We start from the raw sequence: 27,934 nt of genomic DNA, 5'->3' as shown, positions 1-27,934 counted from the left end.
TTCAAAGGCCATCTCATAGGCTCCTTGAAAGCCTAAGTTCATGATTCTAGTTAAATCTGATGAGGCTGAGGAAGAAACTTAAGAGTTACTGATCAGATGTAACTCCAAAGCCAAGTTCTTTTTCACTTGCTTAACTTTCCAAAGGCTGAGCGTTTTGATTTTCTTGTAATGAGTTGGAAGAGCAGGCAATTATGGCACAGAAGAAAGATCACGTTAGTGATAGGAATTTTTCTTGTACCACAAATTACAAGTTCCTCAAGTTTATGATCATTTATGAAATGCAAAAAAATCAAATATAGAAAAGTAGCAGCAGTATACGACAACAGTACAAATCTTGACTACATATCTTGAGTACATACACTTAAATCACATTTTATTACCCTCGTTAGTATGGAATTATTTTTCCAAATTCCAAAAAGTGTGTTATGAGCACTTAAGTTTTTCCAGGGAACCACTGTGGGAGGAGGAATCCTAAGATTATTCCTTAATGTGTACCCTCTGGCTTACATGCTGCGTTACAATCCATATTTGATGAGGGTAGAACGTGTGGATTTGCTGGGACATCTTGAGGATTACTTCATGTTCATTTGGCAAATGCTGATAGGATAGTCCCTCTCATAACTATATCACAGCAAACCCTGTTTCCATCCTAGAAGACTGGGGAACAATAAGAAACTGGTGAGGCAGGATCTTGCTGTGCTGGAGGGCAGCACACATGAGATGGGCTGTTAAAGAGGTTGTATAACTGGCTTCCCACCAATGATCCCTTGCCCACAGCTCCCAGGAACACAGGGGCCTCAGTTCTGTAAGCACAGGGAAGGAATTCAGCCCACTCTCAGTGAGCTGGGAAGAGGACCAGAAGCCTGGGGTAAGAATCACACCTTGGTTCTTCCTGGACAGACTTAGAGTAGAGCCTCCTGGAATTCTGACCTATGAATGTTTACATATAAGAAATATTGACTGTTTTACACAGACTGGTTACCGCTAATTTATTATATAGCAATAGAAAACTAACATAAGTACACCCAAAATTCAAATGCAACGTTTGACCCATTCTTATATTCTGTTTTGTAGTTTATTTAAAAAGATATTTATGAACCACCTGCCATATGACAGATGGTGTGCTAGATAGCTGTGAGATGCCACAGTCCCTGTCCATTAACTTTGGTAGACTAGTAAGGGAAACAGGTATATAAACAAAATCTGTTAAGAAAAAAAATCACATATGCTTAAGAATAGCTTACAGCAATCCAGTCGTGGCACAAGTAGCATGTAGATAAGTCTACCACTGAGGCAAGGGAGAACAAAGTAAAATGTAGCTCATTGAAGTATTGCAGAACATTGGAAAAGAGCTAGAGAAGCTCTAGGACCAATCAGAGATGTTTTCCTAGTTGAATTACCAGTAGATAGGAGTGCAGGACCAATCAGAGATGTTTTCCTAGTTGAGTTACCAGTAGATAGGAGTGCAGGACCAATCAGAGATGTTTTCCTAGTTGAATTACCAGTAGATAGGAGTGCAGGACCAATCAGAGATGTTTTCCTAGTTGAGTTACCAGTAGATAGGAGTGCAGGACCAATCAGAGATGTTTTCCTAGTTGAGTTACCAGTAGATAGGAGTGCAGGACCAATCAGAGATGTTTTCCTAGTTGAGTTACCAGTAGATAGGAGTGCAGGACCAATCAGAGATGTTTTCCTAGTTGAGTTACCAGTAGATAGGAGTGGATGAAAAGCTTACAGCTGCAGTGGAAGGAGAACAGAAAGACAAGCCTAGAGACACTGGAACAGGAAGACACACCTTACACGTGTACTACGTGAACTGGAGTGCAAAGTAACAGCACCAGACATCACATGATAGAGTCAGATACGTAGAAATTCAGACATGCCCCCACATTTTCTAACTCAGAATCAATGTGTCTGAGCAACACACATTGATCATGAAACCATGGGTTCATGAATGTGTTTAGGTTTTGAGTCTAAGAATTCCTATGCTGTCCTTCAGAGAAATCACGTTACGGATATGCTGCAAGTTAAATAAAAGACATCTGCAAGGTGGTTGGAAAACACAGGAACAAGTTAGGATATGATCGCAATATTCCAAACTAAAGCAAAGCAAGTCAGAAAGCAGGGCATGAGAAGCCAGGGGCTCAGCAAACTGACTGGAATTGAATGATGGGTACACTGAGACCTTTAAGGGGACTCTCAAGTGTCTACCTGAAGTGATGCGATTGAATGGGCATTTTCAAATGTAGGAAGAAGGATGAGTTTCATTTTGGGCACACTGAGTTAGTGATGCTCTCATAGGGGCATAGGATACGTCATTGAGGAGGAAATAGCCGTGTGAGTCTGAGGTTACCCAAAGAGTCTGGGTCATTTATTCAAAGGTCGGGACTTTCAGAACATAGTGCATCTAAGCTGCTTATCCTTCTCCAGTATTCTCCAAAATGCTTGGGGCTCAAGATTTCCACTTGGTACTTCTTCCATCTTGCTGGGAAAAAATATATATATGAAAAAGTGAAATAATCTCGCAGAATGAGCTAAATTACGTTACGCTGTCCTTAGGACTCTGACATGAGAGGATTCTGAGTGTTCCCAGGAAGGAAGTGATGCTGGCATAGACAGAAATCCCTCTACCAGTCATATTTTACAGACATTCTACCTCATGAATAATCATAAAGAATCAACTGCAAAAGACCTGTGGAAATACCTGAATCTTGCAACATGAGGACAATTATGTGCAAGATGCAAGAAGCACGATTTGAAAGAAAATTATACTATAGAAACCAGAGGACAACTAGAGAAAGGATCTTGTCTATAATTTGCATAAAGGGGGAAGAAGACTGTGAGAAAGATAAAATAGAAGATGATGTAATACCAGACCAACTTAAAAAAAAAAAAAACCGAGTCCCATTATATCAAGAAATATTTAAAGAAACTAAAAATGCAAGAGGAGCATAAACCAGAAATAGCAATCTAAAATTTAATCAGTGATGCAGAGAGGGCATCTAAGAATTCTTTTTTCTCAAAATAAGAACAGAAAAAAGAAAGATGTGAACAAACTAGAGCAGAAAGTATAACAGCTCTTATCTAAAGGAAATTTGTGTCCTATAGGAACAAATTACACAAATGGGAGCAATATTCAAACACAGCCTAATGGCCTCTTTTGGCAGGTAAACACATATTTAAAGGCAGAAACTATTTAGTAAATGCAGGTGAGATAAATGGAAAAAAAAGACAAAGTGGTCGATGAACCGAATCCAAGTATTAGGTATTAGTTTATTTTTTTAAACGTGTCCCATCATAATAAATGCTGAATGAGAGTCTGCTGAATTAATTAATAAAAATAGCAGAAAACAAACATCAAAAAGCTAATAGTTTGGCTTCCAGAATTTTGCCTCTGGTCATGAGAGATTAATTGGCGCCAGAATTCTCTCTTGCTGTAAACAGCTAGAAAATGGCACGGAATGTATGAAGCAATGTTTTTCAGACACGGGGTAACAGTCGGCAAGGACTGCAAGCCCTGGGAAAATGAAAACAGACGAGGTGAAGCCTGTGAGCCTCTCAGCTCTCTGCCTGGAAGCACCTTCCGGGAGCAGATCAGTCTAACCGAGCTGAATAGAGAAAGATCAGTGATTTCAAGAGGCCAAGGCGTCTGGAGAGAAAACAGCACAAACAGACACAGAGGGAAGAGAGAGAAAAACATTAGGGGCATCTTCACAGGGTAACCCGGCCGTGACCAAAAGTCTTAGGGTGTGTGTGTGTGTGTGTGTGTGTGTGTGTGTGTGTGTGTGAAGTGGGTAGGGGGCTCTTAATGAATCTCAAATGTGAAAGAGAGTTCACATCTACTGCTTTACTCTTCCTATGCCCAGAGTCAAATCCAAGAGCTGGGAACCGTTTCATGTCTTCCATATAGGTTGCAGGAGTCCAAGCATGTAAGCCTTTCTCTCCACTGCTTCCCAATCCCTCCATGAACAAGAAATGGGAGTCACAAGCCGGGTCTGGAATTCAATCCAGTCACTTTGAGGTGGGACATGGGCACATAATCCAAAGTTTTACCTGCTAGGTCAAGAATCTGTTTTTCAAGGCTCTTTTAGCCGTATGATTCTTTTTCTGGTGTTATGTCCTTTACTTTTAAAAGATTTATTGATTGGTTATTTGATTGAAAGGCAGAATTATAGACAAAAAGGGATACAGAGAGATGGAAAAAGAATCTTTCATCCATTGATTCCCTCCCCAAATTCCCATGACAGCAAGAGATGTGTTAATTCAGAGCCAGAAGCTCTGATCTGTACCTACTACATGCATGGCAGGAGCCCAGCCAAGTTGGCCATTCTTCACTGCTCTTCCCAGGTGCATTTGCAGGGTACTGGATCAGAAGCAGAGTAACCAGGACTTGAATTGGCATAAGTCTGGATGCCATCAGCTTGGTGGCTCACCTGCTGTGCCATAATGCACCTCTGAATAATTCTTAAGAAAGCATTGGGAAATACTTGAATTCTGACCACTTCCAGTGGACAGACCTCATGAGATGCAGGACATTCAGTGATGACAAACAAAACAAAGCCCCCCAAAAGAAACACAGGACCACAGTCTGAAGAAAGTGGCGTGGATAGTAAGACACCACTTGGGGCACTTTAATTGTACCCTGAATTACCAACCCCCATCTGCTTAGCCCTAGCAGACCACTTGGGATGCTTACACTGTATCCTGCACAGTCCCAGCTGCAGCCAGCCTAGTACGAGCCGTAGTGTACATTTATGGAGTAAAAAGCAGATGGGAGGTTTTTGTAACTCAGTTTTTCAGAAATCATAACAGTAATATTAACAATAATGATGAATTCATTTTTAATAAATGGATGACAATAAGAGGCATATTCTTTGAAGTATAAATAAAATTTATGAGGCACAAGCAAATTTGCTAATGAACTATGAAGAAAAGAAGAATTCTCAGAAACAAGAATGGATACTATTGTTGCTTCTGTTGATGTTAAAAATATAATAAAAGTGACCCCAATCCACCATATAATCATTATTAAAAATAAAATTTATAAAAAAAACATATACATAGTAAAAGTGAATAAAAGAAACCTGTGCCAATAGATTTCACAACTTGGATGTGATAGAAACATTCCCTGGAAAACAAAATTTCTCACACTTGTCACAAAGGTAAATAGAAAATCTGACTGTATTTATATACGCATTCACATATAAAATACATTATACATAAATATGTAAGCATAGTATAAATTACACAAACTATATTATCAAAGCGTTCTCAAGGAAGCCCAGGCTCAATGACTTTGTTAAGTATATCAAATAGTTAAGGAAGAAATAATACCAAATCTATAGAAATAACCAAAGAAATAAACCAAAGAAATTACAAGATGAAAAATTCCCTATACACAAAGCATACACATAAATATAGGTAAGTGCAGCAATTCTTAACAATATATTAAATAATTCTAGGGTAGGTGTTTGGCTTTGCAACTAAGTTCCACTCAGGAAACCCACGTCCCAGGGTAGAGGGCCTGGTTTGAGTTACAGCTCTGTCTCCAACTCTTGCTTCCTGTTCACATTCACCCCAGAAGGCAGCAAGGGATGGCCCAAGTGCTTGGTTCCCTGCCTCTTCGTTGGGAAACACGCACTGAATTTCAGGCTTCTGAATTTAGCATGGACTAGCTTAAGTTGTTAGAGAAATTTGGGGAAAGAATCACCACTTAAGAGATATCTCTTTTTCTCTCTGTTTCTTTTTCACATTCTAAATATTTTTTAAACAAACAAGACAAGTAATTTTTAAATCAAGTCCAGAAATGTGTGAACTGGATAATACACCTTGACATGCAGACTTCTTTATAGAAATGTAAAGTCGGTTTAACATCTTAAAAGCCATCCTTATTTCATATTAACAAAAACTTATAGAGGCATAAAAAGTATCAAAAATTAACATCCATTCATGATTCAAAGCCTCAGTAATTTAAGTTGAGAGGGTCACCTTCTTAGCTTGATAATGATCCTGTTCAGACAGTATATAACTATAAGACTTGGTGTGAAAAGACTGCATATTATCCCTCTTAAGACTGATAGCCAGAAAAAACAATTGTTTACAATCCCATTTCTCTTTGATTTGGAGTCCCTGGTTAATTTAATGATGTAAGAAAATACATACAGATTGGAAATGAGGAAATCACAGATAGTGTGAGTACACTCAGCAAATCAGAAAGAATCTACAGAGACACTGGTGCTCATAAGTGAGGTTATTTGAAGGAGGATTGATGTATGGAAATTAAATTAATATCTACATGCCTGCAAAATAATTGAAAATGATCAGTGTAATAAATTCTGTTATTACAATAATATTGTAAAACATGAACTGTATAGTAATTTTTTTTTTAAAGATGTGAAAGACATATTCACTTGAAGCTATGAAGCATTGCCGAGATAAGTTATGGAGAATCTGAATAAAAATGACAATATACCATATTCATGGATTAGAATTAAATACTATCAAACTGTGAACACTTTCCAAGATTAGCAATGTTCTACCCAACTTTTTTGCATTTTCTTGGTAGAAATTGACAAGCCAACTTAGAATAACTTTGTATACTTAATTGATTGCCAATGAAGGGATCATTGTTTGGGTGGAAGAAAGATGGTCTTCACAAAGAACTGCTTACTAAAAAAATTGAACATACAATGGAGAAATATTAACACCTGTTCTTAAATCATATGATAGATAAAACTCAATTTGATCATAGACTCAAATACAAAGGCCAAAAATAAAGATTTCAGGAAACCAGTGCAAGTAATTCTGCTTGGAATACCCACATTCCATTTTGGAGTGACTAGCCTGGGGTCACAGCTTTGCTATCCATTCTAACTTTCTGCTAATGCACTCACTGAAGCAGTGGAAAACAGCTCAAACCTTTGGATTCTTGTTACCCATGTGGGAGATTGGCGTTGAATCCCTTTCCCATAGCCTTGTCTGGTGCAGCTGCAACTCCTGCAAAGCTCTGAAGACTTTAGTAATAGGCTGATGAGCTCGCTGCCTCCCTGTCTCTACCTTGCAAATAGACTGACATTTTTTAAAAGGGAATTTTTTTGACCCTGAACAAATAAATATTCTTAAATCCTATCCCAAAAGCTCAAACTGAAAGAGAAAATCAATAGACCAAATCTCACAAAAAAATTGGAATCTTTCTAGCAAAGGTAAAGAGACCACGACGAGTCAAAATGAAAGAAAATATTTTCAAAGCAAGTATCTGACAAATGACTTATAATCTGCAAACTAATCTTACAACTCAATAGTAAGAGAACAAATAACCCACTTCCTTTAAAAAAAAATGGGCAAAGTGTTTGCACAAGTACTTCACAAAGTGTCAATATGAAAAGGTCAATAATTGCACAAAAGATGTTCAACATCAGACAGAAAGTCATCTAGACAATGTAAACTGAAACTGCATGAAGACCCCTTCTCACTGTTTAGAGCGGAGTGTGAGAAAAGCAGAATGCCCAGGTACTGCTCCTGGAAATATTGTATTATCATTTTGGAAAGTAACTTGAAAGTTTCTTATATAATTAAACATGCTGTAACATATAACCAAAAATTCCTAGATCCATATCCATAGTAGATTAAAAACATACCCTCACAAAAACATAAATACCAATGTTCAAAGTAGGTTCATTCATCAGAATCACAAACTGGTACTGCTTCAAAGATCTATCATAAATTGAATGGACAGAAAAAATTGTAATACATTGTTAAGTGGAAATTTATTTAATAATGAAAAGAAGTATGGCAACTAGCTTTGTGGGGCAACCAGTTAGGCTGCCTGAAATGTTGGTAGCCCATATTGGAATCCTGGTTTAAATCCCAGTTGTTCTGCTTCTGATCCAAGAACTTCCCCCTTTTCTCTCTTTGTCCTGCCCACCACCACTCCACCTTTCAAGTAGATCAGGAAATCCTAAAAAGAAAAATAAGCAACAACAACAACAAACATGAAATAGAATGAATGGAAAGAAGCCATTATGCTGAGCCAGAAAGTGAGACACAGAGGAAATAATCTTAATAATTTTTATGATTTTGATAACATGATATGAAAGTCTAGAATAACCAAAAACAAGATATAACAAAAAATAAAAAGGCAGCTTTGGGTTGGGTTTAGGAAACATGGAAAAAAGAACTTGAGGTAATTTGGAAAAGTGTTGGGAATTTATCTTATCTGGTTATAGTGACATAGAATAGTCAATGCTCATCACGGTGTCTATTTTAAATTTGTTATTAATAATATGTGTACATATTTATGAGCTACGATGTGACATTTTAATACCTATATATAAGGTGTACTGATCAAAACAGGGTAATCAGCATTTTGCCTTCTTTGGCATTACTGTATGATTGGAGGATTGGGGCTCCTGAATTTCTTACATTAAATGACTGAATTTTGTCATCTGCAAGACATAAATTCAATAAGGAGTGAGTTTACAAATGGCTTTAAATTGCTTTTGTTTGGATCTTCTGCATTATCCAAATTCTCTCTTCAAATGTATAGATTTATCTTTTCATCAAAATGAACTAATTAAATTTCTTATCCATTCATATTTCACTGCAAAGAAGATGATTTGCAAGCTGACTTGTCAACTCAAGCTGATATTATCAGAATCTACAAAAACTATAGCCTTTCAGATTCTCCTTATTGCAGGTGTATGTGTGTGCAGGATGTATTTTGCCGCAGGCATAGTGAATTCATCATTCAAAATGAATAGAAAATGAATAGAAAAAGCAACGGGTGCTGATCAGCCTTTGCATTTGTGATCTTCCTCATCAGTTGTGCCAGAGCTGAACTGCACATTTTCTAAGCCGTAACAGAAGGCTGTGGGCAGTAGCAGGTGGGGACTCTACCAATGGAATGTGTGTCTCTCAGCCACACTGAGGCCAAAGCTTGATCAGAAAAGAAAATCAAGATGATAAGAATTTAAACAAGTTAGGCATAATGCAAAAATAAGGTGAGCGACAAAAAATAGATCAGAAATAGCCTCAAAAATGAGAGCTGATCCTTCAAGATAGCCCAAAAAAGCTAATTCAACAGCCAGACTTTTGACAGAGCTAGCTGACAAAGCAATTACGTAGTGTTACTTTTGTTATCCTTTTCCATCGAAAGAAAGCGTGCCAATTTCTGATAGAAAATGTATTCCCGGAGCAGAACTCAAGCCAGAATTTACTACAAGGACAGGAACCATTGGTAATGAGGTAAATGGTGTCTTGAAGAGAATTTTTAAAAAGGGAAAAGCCCTGGGCAGAGGCACTGTTCTTGGAGATGGCAAAGACATGACACCAAGAAGGGGTTCTGATGAAGACTCTCAATTTGGAACACAAGGTTATGGCATTTTTTTCTGATAATTTAGTCTAATACAGTGAGAATAGGACCAGAGCAGAATAAAGGGAAGAATCAGCTAATGTGACTATGATTTCAGGTGTATTGAGAGAGCCTTTGGCTGATTCCGAGCCCCAGACTGTTTATGATGAAATTTTGTAACAGCTACCTGTAGTGCAGGCATTCCTGGTTGCTGGGTTGGCCATATGCTTTCAGCACCAGATGGGAAGGAAGATATCATTCTGCTGGAAGGTTGAGAAGCCAGACAGAAGGCTATGTCACCACGGAGCAGGTGGGGACAGCAGGGTTTCGCTCAGGTAAAGCCAGCATTTTCTTCAGGGAAGAGCTTTTCATCTTTCCAAGTACTGAAGTATATGCTTGATGAAGAGCTTGAAGTTCTATGCAACTGGGACCAAGTGGTTTTTACTGGAAAAGTTTTAAGACAAGCCTTATAGCTGACTGTCTTGTCCATCACAGGAACTTCTGGGTTATACGCTGAATTTTGTTGAAGCCCAGCTCCAACTGATATACTCAGATTAGACATGGCACCTCCAGGAGGCTATTTCCAACAGGAAGATTAGCTGACAAAAATATTTGTTTACCCCTTTATGTTAGAGGCAGAGATAGCGCCTGTCTTCCAGTTCTTTCCCCAAAGCTGAATGACGAGATGATTGAAGTCAGGAGCCAAGAACCCAGTGCAGGCCTCCCACAGCGGTGACAGCAACTCAGTCACAAGGGCATCATTGCTGCCCCCCACCTCCGCACTGCAAGTGCATTGGCAGGATGTTGGAGTAGGACCCACAACCCGGAACTGTACCCAGAATCTCCAAGGTAGGATTCAGTGCAGTTGACACCCAGTCATTGTCACAGGGTTTATATCCAACAATTAAAAATTAAAAATTTTTTATCTATTTTTAAGGATGAAATCAATTTATAGTATTTTGTTGGATTTGGGATTATTGTTGTACCTGGATTTTTGTTTGTTTACTTATTTTATTTGCAATAGAGAGAGAGAGGGAGAGAGGGAATCTCCTATCAATGGATTCATTGTCCCAATACACAACAGCCTGGGCTGGCACAGGCCAAAGGCAGAAATGTGAAACACAAGAGGGAGCTCCCATTTGGCCACAGGAACCCAAACTCTGAGCCATCACTTACTGTCTCCTAGGGTTTGACCATCAAAAAGTTTTGATCTTGGATCCAGCACAGTAACATAGTGGTTGAAGTCCTCATTTTGCACGCGCCAGGATCCCATAGGGGTGCCGGTTCTAATCCTGGTAGCTCCACTTCCCATCCAGCTCCCTGCTTGTGGCCTGGGAAGGCAGTCGAGGACAGTTTAAGGCCTTTGGACCCTGCACCCATGTGGGAGACCTGGAGGAGGTTCCTGGCTCCTGGCTTCAGATTGGCACAGCACCAGCCATTGCAGTCACTTGGGGAGTGAATCATCGGACGGAAGATCTTCCTCTGTGTCTCTCCTCCTCTATGTATATCTGACTTTCCAATATAAATAAATAAATCTTAAAAAAAAAGTTGTAATCTGAATCAGAGCTGACACTCAAGCCAGCTCTCTGATCCGAGATTCAGGTATTCCAAGCAGTGTCTTAGCCCTTACAGCACCAAATTTAGAAATTTTATTTTTTCCATGACTTGGAAGAATGTAAATATCACTGAAATTTAAAGATTAGCTGAATCTCGAATTGAACTCTGGTCCTGGAGCCTATTAAAATGTCCAGGGTTTAATTGTATCTATTCAGGGTTTCTACCTCCCAGGTCAATTTTGACAAAAATCACACTTTGCTGCAATAATTATTCACTTGGTCTACATGCTACCGACTGCCTTGGTGTCAGGATTTTCATACCGTATTTTAAATACTTTGATCTGTGTGCTTTTGTTGTGTTTTTTCCCCTTAATTCTTTTTCTCATCTAATTCTCATCTTGTCTAGATTTGTTTTCTGTTTTCTTCTAATTCTCACAAAATGCTTTCCAATGGCATTAGATTCTTTTTATCTGTTCTCTTTTCCTTGTTTATAATTTGCTGTGTCTGTGTTATTCCTTTGTTGCTAGATTTGGTTGCTAGTTTGTTGTTCTTTGTCTAATTTCTTAAGACGGTGTTGCACAGATTTGACCTGTGATGTTTTTCATTTCACTTACCTCTTTGATAATTTGTAGCTCTCATCTTGACGCAAAGGTGAACTGGATTGTTTCTAATTTTCAAAGTATAGGTATCTATAATTTTGTTTTTACTATTTATTTCCAATTTATAAAATTTTGATCCAAGAAGAGTACCTTAAAGTCTTCAATTTAAAAAATGTCTTGAAGATCCTTTGTAACCTAGTGAAATATTATTTTAAAACTCTTCTTTTTGTGAATGATAGACTAATGTAAATCATACATGAGATCAAGTTAAATAGATATTCAAATTTTTCTTTTAGAACAGGTTTTTTTTTATCTACTGACTGTGCTAACTCCTAACAGTTTGTTTTGTAACTATTTTTATGAAGTTATTCTCACATTATGGATAATTGTGCTTTAGGTAATTGTCTACATTTTGTCATGTATATAGAAACGTGTATCTATCACATTTTAATCAGTATTCATCTGTAGTTCCCTGGCTTGCATTTTTAAAGCCGTATTCTGCATTATTAACAGTCGGAAAAGTATTTTCTATTATTTATAAACAATATGAAATATAATCCCCCATTATGATTGTCCCTCATTCACCAACATGGTTTATATTTCTTTCAGTCCTTTTCAGTTAGATATGATGTTTGACAATTTTTCTTCCACTTCCCATCATATCTTACAAAAAATCATCCATGTTTTTTGACATCTACTATTTTTCTGCCAATGTGTAACCCTGGGTTTGGTGCAGTGCTCCAGGTCACTTGTAGAATTTCTTCTGAGGAGGTTCCTTCCTTCTCCGTGGTGAATAGAACAGTGTCTGGCAAAGCAATCCCCATTTGCACCGGCGGGAAGATGAAGAAGTGCTCTTTCCTCGCCACTTGGCCCTTCTCTCCTCTCTCCTAATATTCCTGCCTGAATTCCTGATACCTATTCTGCATGCAGTACTTCCTTTAGGGGAAGGAGATGTGCAAAACTGACTCCCAGTTACCCTCTCTGAATGCCCTTGATCCGTGACATCGTGACAGAGGGTAGGCTTCTGTTGCAGTGACCTGTCCTCTGTCAATCATGGATGTTACATCATAGACTTCTAACTTATTTTTTCTGTCTAAGCATCTAAGTTCTTTTACGCCAGACTCTGGAAGTTGACATTTTTACATAAAATTCAGGTGTTTAGTTGCAATATGCACACACAATAGAACACACACAACAAGGCATATGGCATATATTTTATCCTCATCCAGCCAGACTGGAATGAAATGAACCTGTCAACTTCCTTTTTTTAAAGATTTGAGTCTGTAGGTTCCTTATTCAGTACAATGTTATCCTTGTACAATTGACAGTATCTTTATTGCTGTTTGTTCTCACGTATGTCTGCACGTTTGTGAAGTCTGATATGTGCGTAGGTATGTGCATACATGTATAAATATTTGCATGCAGAAAATCTACTGTTCATGAGTACAGACCTCCTGCTTTTCAAAGCTGGGCACATATACTGCCATCCAGTTCAAGTTCAAGTCTGTGATCAACATCTTATAAGTCCCCTTGTTTTTTTCTCCAAACTGTTATCCAGTTCTCAAAGGACAAGCATGATTCTGAGCACCAACAGTCAGCAGAGGTTTTGTAATGCAAGACTTACCTGCCATGATATGAGGTTCATAGGGAAATAGAATTACAAGATAACACATGGCTGGTTGTTGTGATACAGTGGGTTGAACCTCCTCTTGGATTGGTCATATCCCATGTCAGAGAGCTAGCTTGCATCCTGGGAGAGAGAAGACTGTGGCTCAAGTATTTGGGCCCCTGCAACCCATGTGGCAGACTCATCTGGAGCTTCTGGCTCCAGCATTCAGCCTAACCCAGACCCAGCTGTTTTCAGTTTTTGGGGAGTAGGTCAGCAGACAGATGCTTTCTCTCTTGCCACTCACTGTTACTCTGCCTTTCTAGTAAATGAAAATAAATCAACAAACGTTATGAAAAGATAGTTTGCATTTTCCATGAACATTTTGAAGACCCTTTGTATATCTAGCATTCTTTCATTTCATGAATGTCTACTGGTTTTGGTAAATATTTTCTGGGGGATTGAATGAATCAAAGTTTTACTGACCAAATGCATGAGTCCATTATTCAATGAACAGCCCCTTGAAAGGAGAAACATTATCAAATATGGCTTTAGAGAGAGTTTAAAGTGATGTCCTGAGCTTAATGGGTTGTGTAATTTGAGGCAAGTTATTAAATCTCACTAAGTGTCAGGTTATGTACCTAAAAATAGAAATGCCAGTGTACATCTGATAGGATTTTTGTGTAAGCCTTAAAATCAATGAATGTACAACCAGTGCCTGGTAACTAGTAGGCTATTGTTACCTAATAATTCTGGGTGGAAGGGGAAAGGAAACCAGATCTCTGCATTCGGGGCATGACTAATCCTCTTACCTTGATCTTCTCCTTTTAAGTAACACAATAATCCTTTAAAAAGTGACACAATTTCATACAGTGAAAAGGGTTTAACTATACTCAGTATCCTGGCATGGCACACACACACACACACACACACACACACACACACACACACACACACACACAAATAGAAAATACCTGGGAGGTAAAGTAAGTACTTGGTGTCCAAAAGTTGAGCTCTTGTTCTAGATTTTTCCTCCTTTACCTTTTTACTCTGCAGTCATGGCAGAGTCTCATGGGTTTGTGACTTCTAGGTCGTAGAGTACTCATGGAAGTGATGTCTCACTAGCCACAACTGTTTGAATTGCAGCTGGACCGTAATCAATTCCAAGTTCCACTCTACACCTTGGTTGCTTGAGTGCTATGATAATCTACCCTCCTCCACTGCTACCACTTCCCCTTCTGTTTAATGTCACCACCTCTTCAAAAATTAAAGTCCCATAAGCCATCCTGATCTGCTTCTTGGTCCCATGTTTTCTGCGGCACTAAAGGAGGCAGTTGAAATGAAGATGTCTACGATTAGCAAGCTTGGCATTTTCACACAAAGCACACCTACACAAAGCTGGCTTAATATTTGAGAAGAAAGAGTTTGCTTTCTACAGATTGAGTGAAATAGCTATTGAGTGTTTAAATACTTGTGGAATGAAACAGATTTACTTTAGATAAGCTGCTGAATTTCCCTTATCACCAGTTATCTCTACTGTAAAATAGAAATGCTCTGGCTTGGATTCCCCGGAGCACAGTGGGGGAGATACACGTAGGGGCGCGACATAGACAGTTCCATTACAGCGGGGACCCCCAGACCTGAGGAGAATTGCCAATTGACTCAGAAGAACTTTTCAGTATTTCCATTATCCATCTCCATAAATAAAACTGCAAAATGTTCGGAGCTACCTAGGAACACAGTCCAAGAGGTTAATAGGGAACCTGCCATGTTTGCAGAGCAATTTTCCTATTAGCAGTAATGATAATGCTACCACTTATTTGACTGCTACCACAAGGGGACTTCAAAAAGTCTGTGAAAAGTATGCATTATGTTTTATTTATGTTCATAATGAGAGTAGCAATAATTGAATAAGTATCATGTGGATTTCACGAGGTGGAAGACTACCTTTGTCATGCTTTTACTCTAGCCTTCAGGCTTAGTATCTGGTGTAAACTAGGAACTCAATGCCACTGAAGGATCCATGGGAATCCAGGCTCAATACTCTGCTGTGTCGCCTCTTCTAACTTGAAGCAAGTCTCTGAGGTGGGAAGCACAGTCTTCATTTCAAAGACAAAAACAAATAGTCTGAATACCCAATGGCATCAAAGCTACCTGGTACCTCACATTTCAAGCAGCCCTGTGGGATTCCAAAGTTGCCACAGTGCCTCCTTCTGATGCGTCACAGTGCTGGTTCAGGGACCCACATGTTGCAACCACTCAGATCAGCCTACATCTTTTTATCAGGCAAATTTTATCTTGCCCTATTTATCACCCTATTCTTTTCAGAAATGGGAATCGGTTTGCTTGAAGGTTCTCAGAACAACAGTAGGAAGACATGAGGAAAGTGCAAGCCCTGAGCATCTGCGCATGGATACTGTAGGCTAGCCTTACGTGCAGCTACAGGACTAGACCCTGCTGGAGGCCAATTCCAGATCAGAGAGAGGTAGATGGATTGGAAGGTCCTCACCACAGAGCAACAGGAATGATTAGAGGGCTGGAAGAATTGACTGGGGAGATAAGATTAAAAGACCTGAATATTTATCATTTGTCTGAGCTGTGACTGCGAACAGACAGGATAACCATCAACAAATATTTGCTAGGTGTAATCACCTCGGACTCCTGAGCTCATAGATGCCTCTCTGGGTAAGCAGATGCTACTTACTTGTCAGAAAAAAAAAATGAAAGCGGGGAGTGGGCCCTGTGGAGCCTGCTGGCCTGGGACTTGGCAGTCCGCATTCATAGCTCCTGTCGTCACTGCCTCCTGGTATATTGCACATCTAGTGGGCAGCAAAACACCTCCTCTTCTCCATGGGAAACCCCTCTGATTTGTAGGATATAAGCACGAGGGTGAACATTTTGCCATTGCTTAACTTGAAACACTGCAGAAAAAGGAAGAATTATTTAACTCAGTGCTATTGGGAAGTAGGCAAGTCAGGCGATAGATTTGCAATAGTATTGCCCTCAAACTACCTACTCCCCGTGCTTTGAAGCTTCTGCATTTCTGGATGCTATAACTCCAGTAGTCTGCTTTTATTCCTCAGGGCCATTTCACTACTTTGTTCCTTGTGTATTTTTCCAAGGAATATAGAATTCCACTGCTTGCTACATTTACCTGATGTTCAGTCACAGGATTTCACAAATTGTTGACTAAATAATGGCAGTACACATACAAAAATAAGTACTCAATGATGACTGGTACTGACTGAATGAATAAGTAGCGTATCTTCAGCTAAAATTGTGTGTTATAGCAGTCATTTTTTTAAATATAGAAGGCTCTCAATGTTTGACACCTAAAACAGGGAGAGTTTGTGCAGAACTTAGAGAAACAAAGCATTCCCTATGACATATGAAAGGCTTTCACGTGTTTAGGAAACCCCTCCCTGGGTTGTGCTATGTTAAGGCAAAAGCCCAGCGTAGACAGCTGCAGTGGATAATGTTCTGCATACAGATGATGCTAGGATCATCCTTGCTGTTGCGGTGAGCGGTGGATAACACAGTTTTGTCATAGGGGAAACCTAGATTTGCATCTCAGCTCTTCTCACTGGATGTACAGCCTTGGGCAAGGCTCAGAGTGTTCAGCCACAACGGAGTCTGTGGCCAAAGGGGAAAATAGCAACACCAAAATTTTCCCATTGAGTGTATCACTTGATTTTTCATTTTGATTTTGAAAAATATTATAGCGAATTATTCATTTCAATGGCAAAGATTTTTGTGTCACTCCCCTAATTTTTTCTCCCAAAGTGAAGGCCACACTCACCTCAGCCTAATTTTAGTCCTCTCGGTATCTCTTTTTCTTTATTTGTGAAATGGGATAATGATTTCCCCTCTGTAGGGTGGTTGTTACAATTTGAAGAGGTAGTGCAGTGGCCAGGTGCTCATAAAATGCACTCAGTAAGCAGTAGCTATTTGGTTAGCATCACTCATGGAAGGAACAGTGGTATTTTAGGACTGTGTTTAAATGTAATGCACTGTAAGCATTAGGTCAGTTGCTTGTTTGTAACTTGAGGAAATAATGCTAGGTTGCTTCTAAGAAGCTCCTGATTACTTTTTTCCACTAGGATTCTGTCTCAAAGCAAAACATTATTCTGCCAGAATATGGCAAAGGCAGATGCATCCTGGGATTTCCCATGTACCCTGACCCACCAGTGAGAGGCATGAGATAAATCTTACATGTTAAATCCCCACAAGTCAGTACAGCTCCAGTGCCCATGAGCTCAGAGCAAACAAAGTACTTAGGGTACTGTTTTCGTGCAATATTTGTGGTTCAAGGTGTGATCTAAGTGCAGTGATTTATGTCATGACTCTGCCTGTGGGGAGCAGTTGGCTGGGAAGATAGAGCCATAAGGTTCTCAAGGGCCACACATAGAGAGAGAAGTGGTTACAATGGCAAGTTGGCACAAGGTGCTCCAGAACTGGAGAAAGCAGAGACCTTGCACACTGTGAACATGGAATTCCTTGGAGTTGGTGATATCTGAGCCAAATCCTGCCAGTGGATTTGGAGATCCAGGTGGAAGAAGGGTGCAAAATGCTTCAGGTTGAGGAAATGCAACCAAAGGCACACAGATGTCAGCCAGCACTTCTGGGTACAGGTGTTATAGTCACTGTCAGGCAGCAAAGCTGTGTGAGCGGCACTAGTTGTTTTGCCAGAAAGCATCTGCTCTAGGGATGGCCAATGCAATATTGGGGATTGGGAAGGCAAAGGAAATACTGCAATCCCAGGGAAGAGTGGGGTTGTAAGGAGCGGTGGGGCCTGTCCAAAGGCTCCACAGAGAGGGGACATAGCCTTCTGTGGAGGCAGAAGACGTGCTTCCTTGGCTTGCTCTGGTGTCTCAGGAGGCGTTACATGTGAGTGAGGCCTCTGGAGAGAAGCATGGCTGCTGCTCCTGTTTTTAAGGAATGTGAGTGATGACATGATGGAGAAATCTGGAGGGGTGCTGGGAACGAAGTTACGTTCAGGTGACCTTTGCTCACAGCAACAGCAGGCCTTGTCCCCTTTCCTGGCTTCCATATATTATTTTTTTTAATGGAAAGTTAAATATACAAGAAGAGACAGAGGAGAAGATCTTTTGTCCATTGAATAACTCCTCAAACAGTCGCAATGGCTGGAGCTGTGCCAACCCAAAGTCAGGACCCTGGAAACTCTTCTGGGTCTTCCATGTGGGTGCAGGGTCCCAAGGCTTTGGGTTATCCTGTACTACGTTCCCAGGCCACAAGCAGATAGTTGGATGGGGAACGGGTCCGCTAGGATTAGAACCGGCACCCATATGGGATCATGGCGGTGCATGCAAGGCAAGGACCTTAGCCAGTAAGCTACCATGCCGGGCCCATGACTTCCATCTATTCTTAATGTCATTGGCTGAGGAAGCCAACAGGGACTTGGCTGGAAAAGAAGAAATGATGTAGTCTGTAGCTTCCCAGTTTTAGCACCAGGAGTCAGAACATAAAGGGTATGCTTGAAGTTGCTAGCACAGTTGGGTGAGGATAAGGCCTCTGCTGTGATGAGAAATCCCCACCCCCTTCCTGCTAGAGACAGTGGCATTCACAAGTCAGCACAGGCATGATGGGATGTATTACATTTGCAAATAGTTGGAAATGATCCTTAATAATTAATGGAAAATATTTAGCAAATGATTAAATAGAAATATCTTCCCTCCTTTTGTTTTCTCTTAGCAAAGCACTCCAGTTGTTTAATGAATAACTAAAGGAAATACTTAGCAGTGTCTAATAATGTAATTCTAATTAAATGCTTTTTAACATAAAAAAAGATTCTGAATAATGTGTTTCCCAAGTCATAGTGTTCTCAAGTCATCTTTATACCAACTAAATGACTTACGAACATTAGAGGCAAGTGAGATAGTTTCTTCATTATTTTCTCTCCTTCATGGCTTCCAGGAATGCGTAAAAGGCTCTCTTCCTCCACACATGTGTCCAGAACTTTTATTGCGGTGTGTTTCTCTCTGGGAACAAAGAGTGTAGCAAACTCAGGGAAAAGCTCTGCCCCCTGCCCTCAGAGTATCTGCATTAACAAAGAAGAGACTAAACAAAGAGCACCCGTGTGCAATGGTGGCCACATGTCTGCTTATCTTGGACAGATTCTGAGCCAACGCAGGGCCTGGTCACCTGTACACCTTTGTCTCTAGGGGACGGGAAGCTCTGGGAGTTGTTGGTGAACTTTTGGTTCTTTTGCTGAGGAAAGCAAAACGACTCATTTATTGAAAAGTCCTAACACAAGGATGGTAATGTGTACAAATCAATAATGTATTTTACAACAATTACCAATACAAGTCCCAGGCGTCTCTTTTCATAGATGGATTTTTTACACTCACTGAAAAATAACAATCACTTTGGTGTGTACCACTAATTAAAAACTGTGAATAATTTCCAACAGATATTTAGTAATTATTAGCAATACCATGTCAGCAGCAGTAAATAATTATCACACCTTGTATCACGTAATTAAAATTGCAGTGCACCCCTAACAAATATTAAACAGTCATAAATAATTCCAATTGTGCACAGGCAGTGGCCACACATCCAACTCGACTGTGTTTGTAATTTAAAATGACAGTTTTCATTTGACTGCTGATTTATGAAATTTTTAAAAAATCAATTTGCCTTTTTTAATGGGCTAATGCCCTTTGGGGATAGACCAGCTGTTCCACTGCCCAAGGTTGGCAGCTGGGCAGAAAAAAATTAGCCAAGCATATTGATGCAAGACCTAAACAAGAAGAGGGTAGTGATAATGGGTGTCAGGGTAAGATAAATTCCCCAAAGACCTGCTGTAAAATGGTCCTTGTGAAGCTCATCTTGATGAGGCATGACTTATAACCTGCAGGTGCCCCCTTGGCATGCCTCCATCATTCCTCCTGGTTTCCACTGTTGCCATGAACATTTCAGAGGACTGGCCCAGTGCTGCAGTTTCCTGTCTCACTTCTGCTGGGGAACAGCATCTACGGCAGGAGAGTAGGAACAGAATCCTCCAAACACTTCATTGTGGCTGCTCTGCCCCAACCACCCTTCTTCCACTGCCCCACTGGAAGCAGCTAGTGTGTGGTAACAAGAAAGGCAAGAAAACGGAGCCCAAAACCTGTTGATTCTTTGCATATGGTAGTGGACTCATTTAACCAATAGTTATTGAGCAATTACTATGCTAGGTACTATCATTGATGCTGATGTTGTTCCTTCACCACAAAGAACACAACACCTGTGGATTTATATCCATAAAACCATGTGTGGACACTGTCCACTTCCAGTAGATTATGACCACTAGATGTGATGTAGATTATCTTCTGTGAATTATGAGTTGTTGTCATGGGTGACTTAGGGCATTGCATTTTCTTCCCAGCAGTTCCATATTAACCACCTGTATTTGGATCTGCCTTTCATATTTTAAAAATGTTTTTCAGAAGCAAGTGGTAACACCCAGTAAGCTTCAAATGCTTATTCAATAATACCTATACTACTAGACAGTTCAGTTCCATGAGAGCTGATTCCACATCTGTGCTAATCAACATCCCATTCCCAGTATAAAAATTTATTCAATCAATTGTTGATCAAAATTTCAAAACAGTGTAAAGAGCAGAGAGTAAGACTGTCAATGACTCTTTTAGTGAAACAACTTCCTTGTTTAATTGCTACTTAATTATTTATTTAATTGCTGAGTGGAGAACTTTATTGTCCGTAACAAATACCTCCTATCCTTTATAATTAATTAAGATTATTCATCTTAGAAAATGAATATAGCTTTTCATACCACTCCAGAGTGGGCTCCATCTTAGATGACTATTCATGGAGAATGTGCTTCAAACTCTAGTGCCAAGGCACCAGAGTCGGCCTGTTGTCCCCTGCACTGAGCTGACAGCTGGCTCCTGAGATAATACCAGGAAATGGCCTTGTGGGGACTGATTTTGACATCTCCACCCCTGAAACAAGAGGGGACATTACAAGTGCACCAATTAGGTCTCCAGGGATTGTATCTGCTTGTCCTGCATGCTTAAGGAATGAATGTGTTGTAGCTAGTGTAGGATGCATAAAATAGTGTAGACTGGAGAAGAGCAGTGACAATGAAAGACCCTGCAACAGGTAAGCACCGTCTTCAGGCTTGGTGTCCAGCCTGACACATTCCAGCTCAGCGGGGATTTGGTTTCTGTCTAAACACCAGAAGCGAGGAGACAGGTTCTGGGGCAGTGAATCTACTGACAGCTGATACAAGCAGCTCCTGGTAGACTTCCTCCTGCAGGAACTTTCCCCCATCTTCTAGAGCGGACACAGTAGAATGCCTGTGAGAAGAGAGGGAAAAGAGAAGTATAAGTTTACAATATTAAAGAGCATGGTTCAATGTCTGGTTTGGCAAAACCTTTTGATACTCACAATAAGGTGTATGCTTGTGTCACCTTGAAAGCCTTGTGTGAATAAGCACATGCATGATGGTACAGGGGAGATGGGAGTAACACAGGAAAGTCTCAAAGTTAAAGGTGGACAGGACTCTACTAACTGTCCTAATTAGTTCTATGGATAAATGGATGCAAATTTAAGATATAAAGATATTGCTTCAGTGAAAAAAATAGGTTGATGTGGGTTGAACCTGAGTTTTCAAACACCTCTGTTTTAAAGGGACCATAGTGTTTGGAAAAATCTGGTGACATATTCAATAAATTGTGCTTCCTAATGAATTTTACCATTCCTAGGTTCCTCAAAGATACAGTCTAGAGCATTATGTCAGGGATAGATGGGTTCCTGGAGACCCAGAACCTCTTAGACTGTGTCTCTATTTCCTTAGGAGCTCTTCAATAGGCACCACTGATCTTTTTTTCTCTTGGAGTGGAGGCTGACTTGACGAATGCCTTACATAATGCTTAATTTCAGTCATTTAAGTGACATTCCATTTTCATCCTCTATGTCTTCTCACTGATTCCATCTTGCAAGTTCTACTCCACCTTTCCAAAGCTGAACTAACTTCAAGTGTTCTCAGGCCCACCTCCCAAGGTCATTGTGGCAACCCAATAACAGGAAATGAATTTCACTTTGCTGTCAGAGTGATTATGGCTTATGTCTACTTCTTTCCACTTACAAGTTCTTGGCCATTGTTTCCTAACTTTCGTGGAGCATTACTTTTATTTGAAAATGAAGAAACAGTGGCCACTTCTAACATTATTGAAGATTTAATGAGGTGCTGCACATCATGCACCTGATATGTTTCTCATTGGCAGCTTCCAGATCCTCCATAAATCTCCATTCCCTACACAACTTGGCACCGGGCCAGGCAGTTTAGCATGCTGAAGAAAGTCAAATGCTTCTGTAATTATTTGCTCATAAAAAAACAAGTAGATTTACCAATCTAAGATGCTGATGGCTTCTGGATTCTTGGAAGGGGGTTTGGAGAACTGATTATCATCCCCCATGATCTCATCTACTGGAGCCGGCCTGAAGAAGTCAAGTCTTCCATTTACTGAAAACAAACAAATCAGGCTCAATGGTCTGTCTGCCAATTAGCCCCTCGCTCTGTGTATTTAACTTGAAACTGTACCATACAACCATGAGCCTCAATGTCTCTCTCTTCCTGGACCCAGGTTCTCGGTGGGAAGTGTGGAACATAGAAACCACAGGTGTCCCCAAAGGAAGCTGCGTATACTTCCTCTTCCATGCAAGATTCATGCGGACTAAGTAAATTGGATGGGCACATTGTGCTTTGTTTAAATAACACTTGGTTTTGCTGCTTTTAATCATCGGTTCCCCAGAGCATGGCATGCCTTCTGCAGCACACACTGGCTGCATACCTAACAGATATTTTGAATACAACAGCTTGACTCCCCTGCTGCTCTGATGATAGCAATTGGCTAGGTGTTCCATCCTTTCCCTTCTCCCCCTCCATGGTTGCAAGGAGATTTCAAGTGCAATTTGGCCTTGCACATCAAACAGCAATTTTCCTGCAGAAATCACAACCTCCAAAAACTCTACCCTAATCAAATCTATCAAGCCCAATTTAGGGGTGAGCTTGTGTCTGTTTATCAAGGAAATGGAGTTGAAATTGCCCCCTTTAATGGAATCACAGCTGCCCACCATAATCTTCCACGTGGATGTTTGAATTAATGGCAGGACATGGCCCCGTGCTCTCCAACCTTGGAATTTGATTCCGGTTATAGGAAATTGCTGTAATTTCTGTTCTAGGGTTCTCAGGGATGTTGAGGCATTTGTAAGCCGAGGTTAGAATGAATGCCTCAGAGGAGCTGAAGTATTCGGGGGTGGTTGGGGAAAGGTTAGCATTTCTCCCCAACACACAGTGAGTCACCTCATCATCCAATCAAGCTCACTGCAACCCATGTGAACCATGTTTACTATGTCAGAGAGAGCAGACAATGAAATGTGGTTTTTGGAAGCTGGGTTTCCAGTCAGAACACAGTGCGTATGAGTTAAATTCATCCATCCTTCTGAAGATTAGGGCAGCTTGGGATCAATTGTGTGTGTGGAATTGCCACACTAGGTTGGTAAGTAGCCGAGCTGAGTTCTCTGGGTCCTTCCTAAGCTGGGAACACGGCAGTGGCTGATCATGTGCCCACCCATGTCATCACTTGCTCACCCCATTGGCGGTCGCAGGGCATTTTCTATCTCCCGTGAAGCCCTACTGTGCTCTTCCAGACTATGTCCTGTACAACACATGGAGCTAGACCCTCTGGCAATTCCACCATATCAAAAAGTAGTACCATATTTAAAATCACTCTTATCAGGTGGTGGTCAGTTCCTCTTTCAAGCATGTTAGCATTATGTGTTTGTAACAAACTATTTTGATTTTATTTTCTTCCCACACATTTTCGTGGTTTGATCCCATTTTGTAATCAACACAAAAGGGATGCCAGCTACAATGTAAATAAAATCTCAAATTTTAACAACATCCTCAGTTCATGATAGCACCAAGATTTGGACAGCTTGCTGCAACATGTTGCTCTCAGCATCGGTCATAGGCTCAATGCTGCCCACGGAGACCTTTAACCTGCTTAGGGGTAGCTCTTCTTTTTCCCTTGTCTACCTCTTCGTTCTGAGGGTTGCAGCATTTAGACAACCAATATCATCTATCTGTGAAATGAACCCTAATCCCATGTGAGTGAAAACAAGATTTCTCAGAGGACCAATGGAGATTTTAAAAATCTGGGGAGAAAGCTTATTCACTTCCTTTGCAAGCAGCCACGCCTCGAGGATCACTCTTCTGTTAGGAAGTGGTTCAGCATTGCCCTTGCCTCCACGTCACTGCCTCTTTCCAGGCCCTGCCTCTCCTCCTATGGCTTAAGGTTGCTTTTATGAAGAGAGTGTCTCAGCTGCTGGGAGTTTCACCTGCTGACATTATCTGTCCAGACTCACAATACCCTGAGAGCAACTCCACGTCCTCATTCAACAAGCTTGGGGGTGCCACTGGAGACAGGTACACGCTGGTGGCAACTCTCTGAGGACTGTTGGGAGGGTGTTTGGTGGAGGACAGTTTCTGAGCTCTCTCTCGCTTGCTCTCTGGCATCAGCTGCTGCTCTTGCTTTTGATCTATGGATCAATGGTTGGTGTGTGTGATGCGCATAAGGCAAGACTGATTTCCTGCACTTAGAGAGGGCTGTGCTGACCCTTCCACCATGAACTTCCCAGGGCTAACTAATCACCTGCTAAACTGCAAGAAGAAAGGGAAAAACAAAAACAGTGCTATTTTCCCTCACTTTATGAAATTGCTCATCGGGTTATTGATTGCGGTTTCTCTGCTGTGTTGTACAATTGTGCCGCTGTGGCTGAGCACTGTGAAAAAAGATTAAAAATAAGAAGCCAGCGACTAGGTCAGAGTGGTGTGCTGAGTAGCTGAAAGCCAGCATCAGGCAGGTGCAGTCCCTGTTCCAGGCTGTGCAGGAATGGAGAGCATTGTGCCAGTTTCAGGTAACTCTAACATATTTACTCCCCACCCTGTTTCCCAACACTTCACGGGGATACAAAGAACCCCAAAGACAAATTTTCCTAAGATTCTCCCCTCCTGTGGGCAGAAGGATGAACATCATTTGGTGCGCTGTGTCCTTTCTTGTCCTGACAGAAGTGAGAACAGTGTGTCCTGACTTACCGTTACAAAATAGGCTGGCTGAATCCCAACGCAACTCAGCCTTCTGCAGCACGCCCTCATGGCAGTCCACTGCTGGGCTCACTGTGCTCCAGACCTCCAGACCCTTGCCCGCTCCTGCTGACCACTTGCAAGGATCCTCTGCCTTTTGGGAACTCCCAAGTGAAAGTACTCCCTAGCATTCTGTCTGTGGCTTTTTCTTTATATAGATCCTCTTCCATGCTGTTCTCCTCATCTGCCACCATCCAATTACCACCTCTGCCGGAGAGGTGCCCAGCTTTGACTCCCATCTGCAATCGAATCCTGCATCTTCAACTGCCTGCCGAATATTCCCAGTTCTCCTTTTTTTCCCCCTGGTTCATACGTGAAATCTCTCTTAGCTCTGTTGATCTATTGATGTTAAGTTTCTCAATTTTTTTTCTGCTCTTTTTTCAACTCTACCACTTCCAGCCCAGTTTAGTCTTTTGTTATATCTTCCTTGAACTGTCAGAGCAGCCAACTAATTAGCCTCTCTCCTTCTGTGTCTTGTGCTTCACATCTCTGGGTGATCAATTTTCCCAAAGCCCAGCACTGACCCTGACACTCCTTAATTAGAAAACACTAGTGACACATCATTTGCCAAGTCTAACTTATTTTCTCAAGGGTGAATGAGGGGGGAAGTCCTAACTTTTTAGCTGGACACTGAATGTTTCTGGTGCTCGCTGTGGTCTACTTCAAGTCCTCATTTTCAGCCTTTATGCAGACATAAAGCTGCCAGTCATTCTGGACAACCAAGAGTTTCCTGAGCATGTGCCCGGCAATGATGCCACTAAATTTAATCTAGCTCTTTCATTGGCTGGGATTATTCTCTATCCCATCCTCACAGGCTCCACTCTATCATCTTGCTGATTCCACATACTCTTCATCATTTATCAGAATTCCTAGTAAGGATATTATCTTCTCTCGCTGAACTTGATATCCCTGGCCATACCTTTCTCTCAATTCCCAAGTTGCTTTTTACTTATCTGTTGCTATGGTTTCAATGCATCTCTGAAATTTGCGTGTTGACGCTGAATCCCCACTGTGGCAGCCTTGGGAGATGATTAAGTCATGAAGGCTCCACCCTCTGACACTGAGCAGTGTCTTGTGAGAGGGTAGGAGAGCAGGAGCTGTGGCCTCTTTTCACCCCTTCTACACAGTGCTCTGCCCCTGCAGAGGGCGCAGCTGCAGAGTGCCATCTTGGAAGTTGAGAATGGGCTTTCCTCAGATTCTCAACATACCAGGACTGTGGGCTTGGAGTTCTAGCCCCGAGAACTGTGAGAAACAAATTTCTAACCTTTTAAAACTATCTCTCTCAGGCATTTATTACAGAAACACAAATGCATCAAGACATCTAGGTTATGACATCTGCTTCGTTAGAGTTCAGGTCATTCTGGTCATGCTGATCATTCTAGTAGCCTGTAAAAGAGCATCTTTATCTTCCAACTGGTCAAGAGTGTCATCACTCTAGCATCCACTGTGAGGTAGTCTGCTACTGCTCTGATCCTTCCTTCTGATTGGACTTTCTCTTCTATTATCGATTCACCAAAACTGCACCCATTCCTAACCAAGCTCAGTGTAAGCATATTCTCCCACAGAAATCCTTCTTCAGGACTCCCAGTGAGGCAGTTGGATGTACCTTGACAATAGGATGCTGGTTGGTCTGCCATCGTCTGTACCAGTAATGTCAGGACACACTTGGATAGAAGAATGATGGACTTGTGACTGCCTGTGAAGGACTATGCCATTGTAATAATATGGGGGAAAAAAGATGGCACGAGGGGAAGTTGGAGAGGGAGCAAGAAAATCCCAGAGCCTATGGAATTGTACCATAAAATTAAACACAGAATAGAAGGTAAAAAATCCTTCTTCAAACTCGTTGCCAAGTATATGCACACACACAAGTATGTGTGTGTGAATTGATGTATGTGAACTTTCAGACTTCGAACAGAATGGTTTTTAGTTATTGTATCTATATTAGAATTCGGACCTTGGTAAAAATTCACCTTATAGGAACAATATTTGTGAAAGATCCTATGATAATACTAGAATATAGCAAATGAACTATAAAACTAATTCAGTGTTATCCTCTTCAAGGCACTTTCCCTATTGGGAATAATGCAACAATACCCCCAAAGGAAGAACACTCTTATTCGCATTTATTTTCTCAGTAGTGGCTATTAGAGACTGTTCTGTGATTTTGTTGCTTAGAATAATTGTAGAATTTAATGGAGCAAACTGATTTAGAAAGCTTTATGCCTTAAAAGGGAATATAGTTTTATTATATGTACAAAATTAAATACAATGTTTATAGTCATGCCTATAAAACGTTGGACATCACACCTCTTTGATAACATATTTTCTCTGAGAAAACTGTATTAGACACCCACCATTTCAATTTAGTGTCTTTAACAGAAATGTTGTGCATTCTCTGTTGTATCTTTAGATAAGCATGAAGAAATGAAACAGCATGTGCTTGACAGCATTATTTTAAGACAGTCAATAAGGTAAATTAAATTACTTGGCAAATTCTATGAAATAATTTAGTTTTTCAGTAAATCTAAATGTAAACTCTGCTGAGAACTTTGCTTTCAACTATGTGACAAGTTATAAATAATTTTATGTGCATTCAACTACTATGAATCAAAATCTGAAAAATGTCTGGGAATCATCAAGTGTGTCGCT

At 40.7% G+C, this 27,934-nt stretch overlaps 1 protein-coding gene across 2 annotated transcripts in view; it reads left to right on the top strand.

The window, feature by feature from the left end:
- The window catches only part of LOC101523875 (neurotrimin), a 1,051,792-nt gene that overhangs the window by 424,060 nt on the left and 599,798 nt on the right, over positions 1-27,934 (top strand). The window lies entirely within an intron of this gene.

Source organism: Ochotona princeps, chromosome 4, assembly GCF_030435755.1.
Source record: "Ochotona princeps isolate mOchPri1 chromosome 4, mOchPri1.hap1, whole genome shotgun sequence".
NCBI lineage: Eukaryota > Metazoa > Chordata > Mammalia > Lagomorpha > Ochotonidae > Ochotona > Ochotona princeps.
This window is presented reverse-complemented; position numbering and strand designations above follow the sequence as displayed.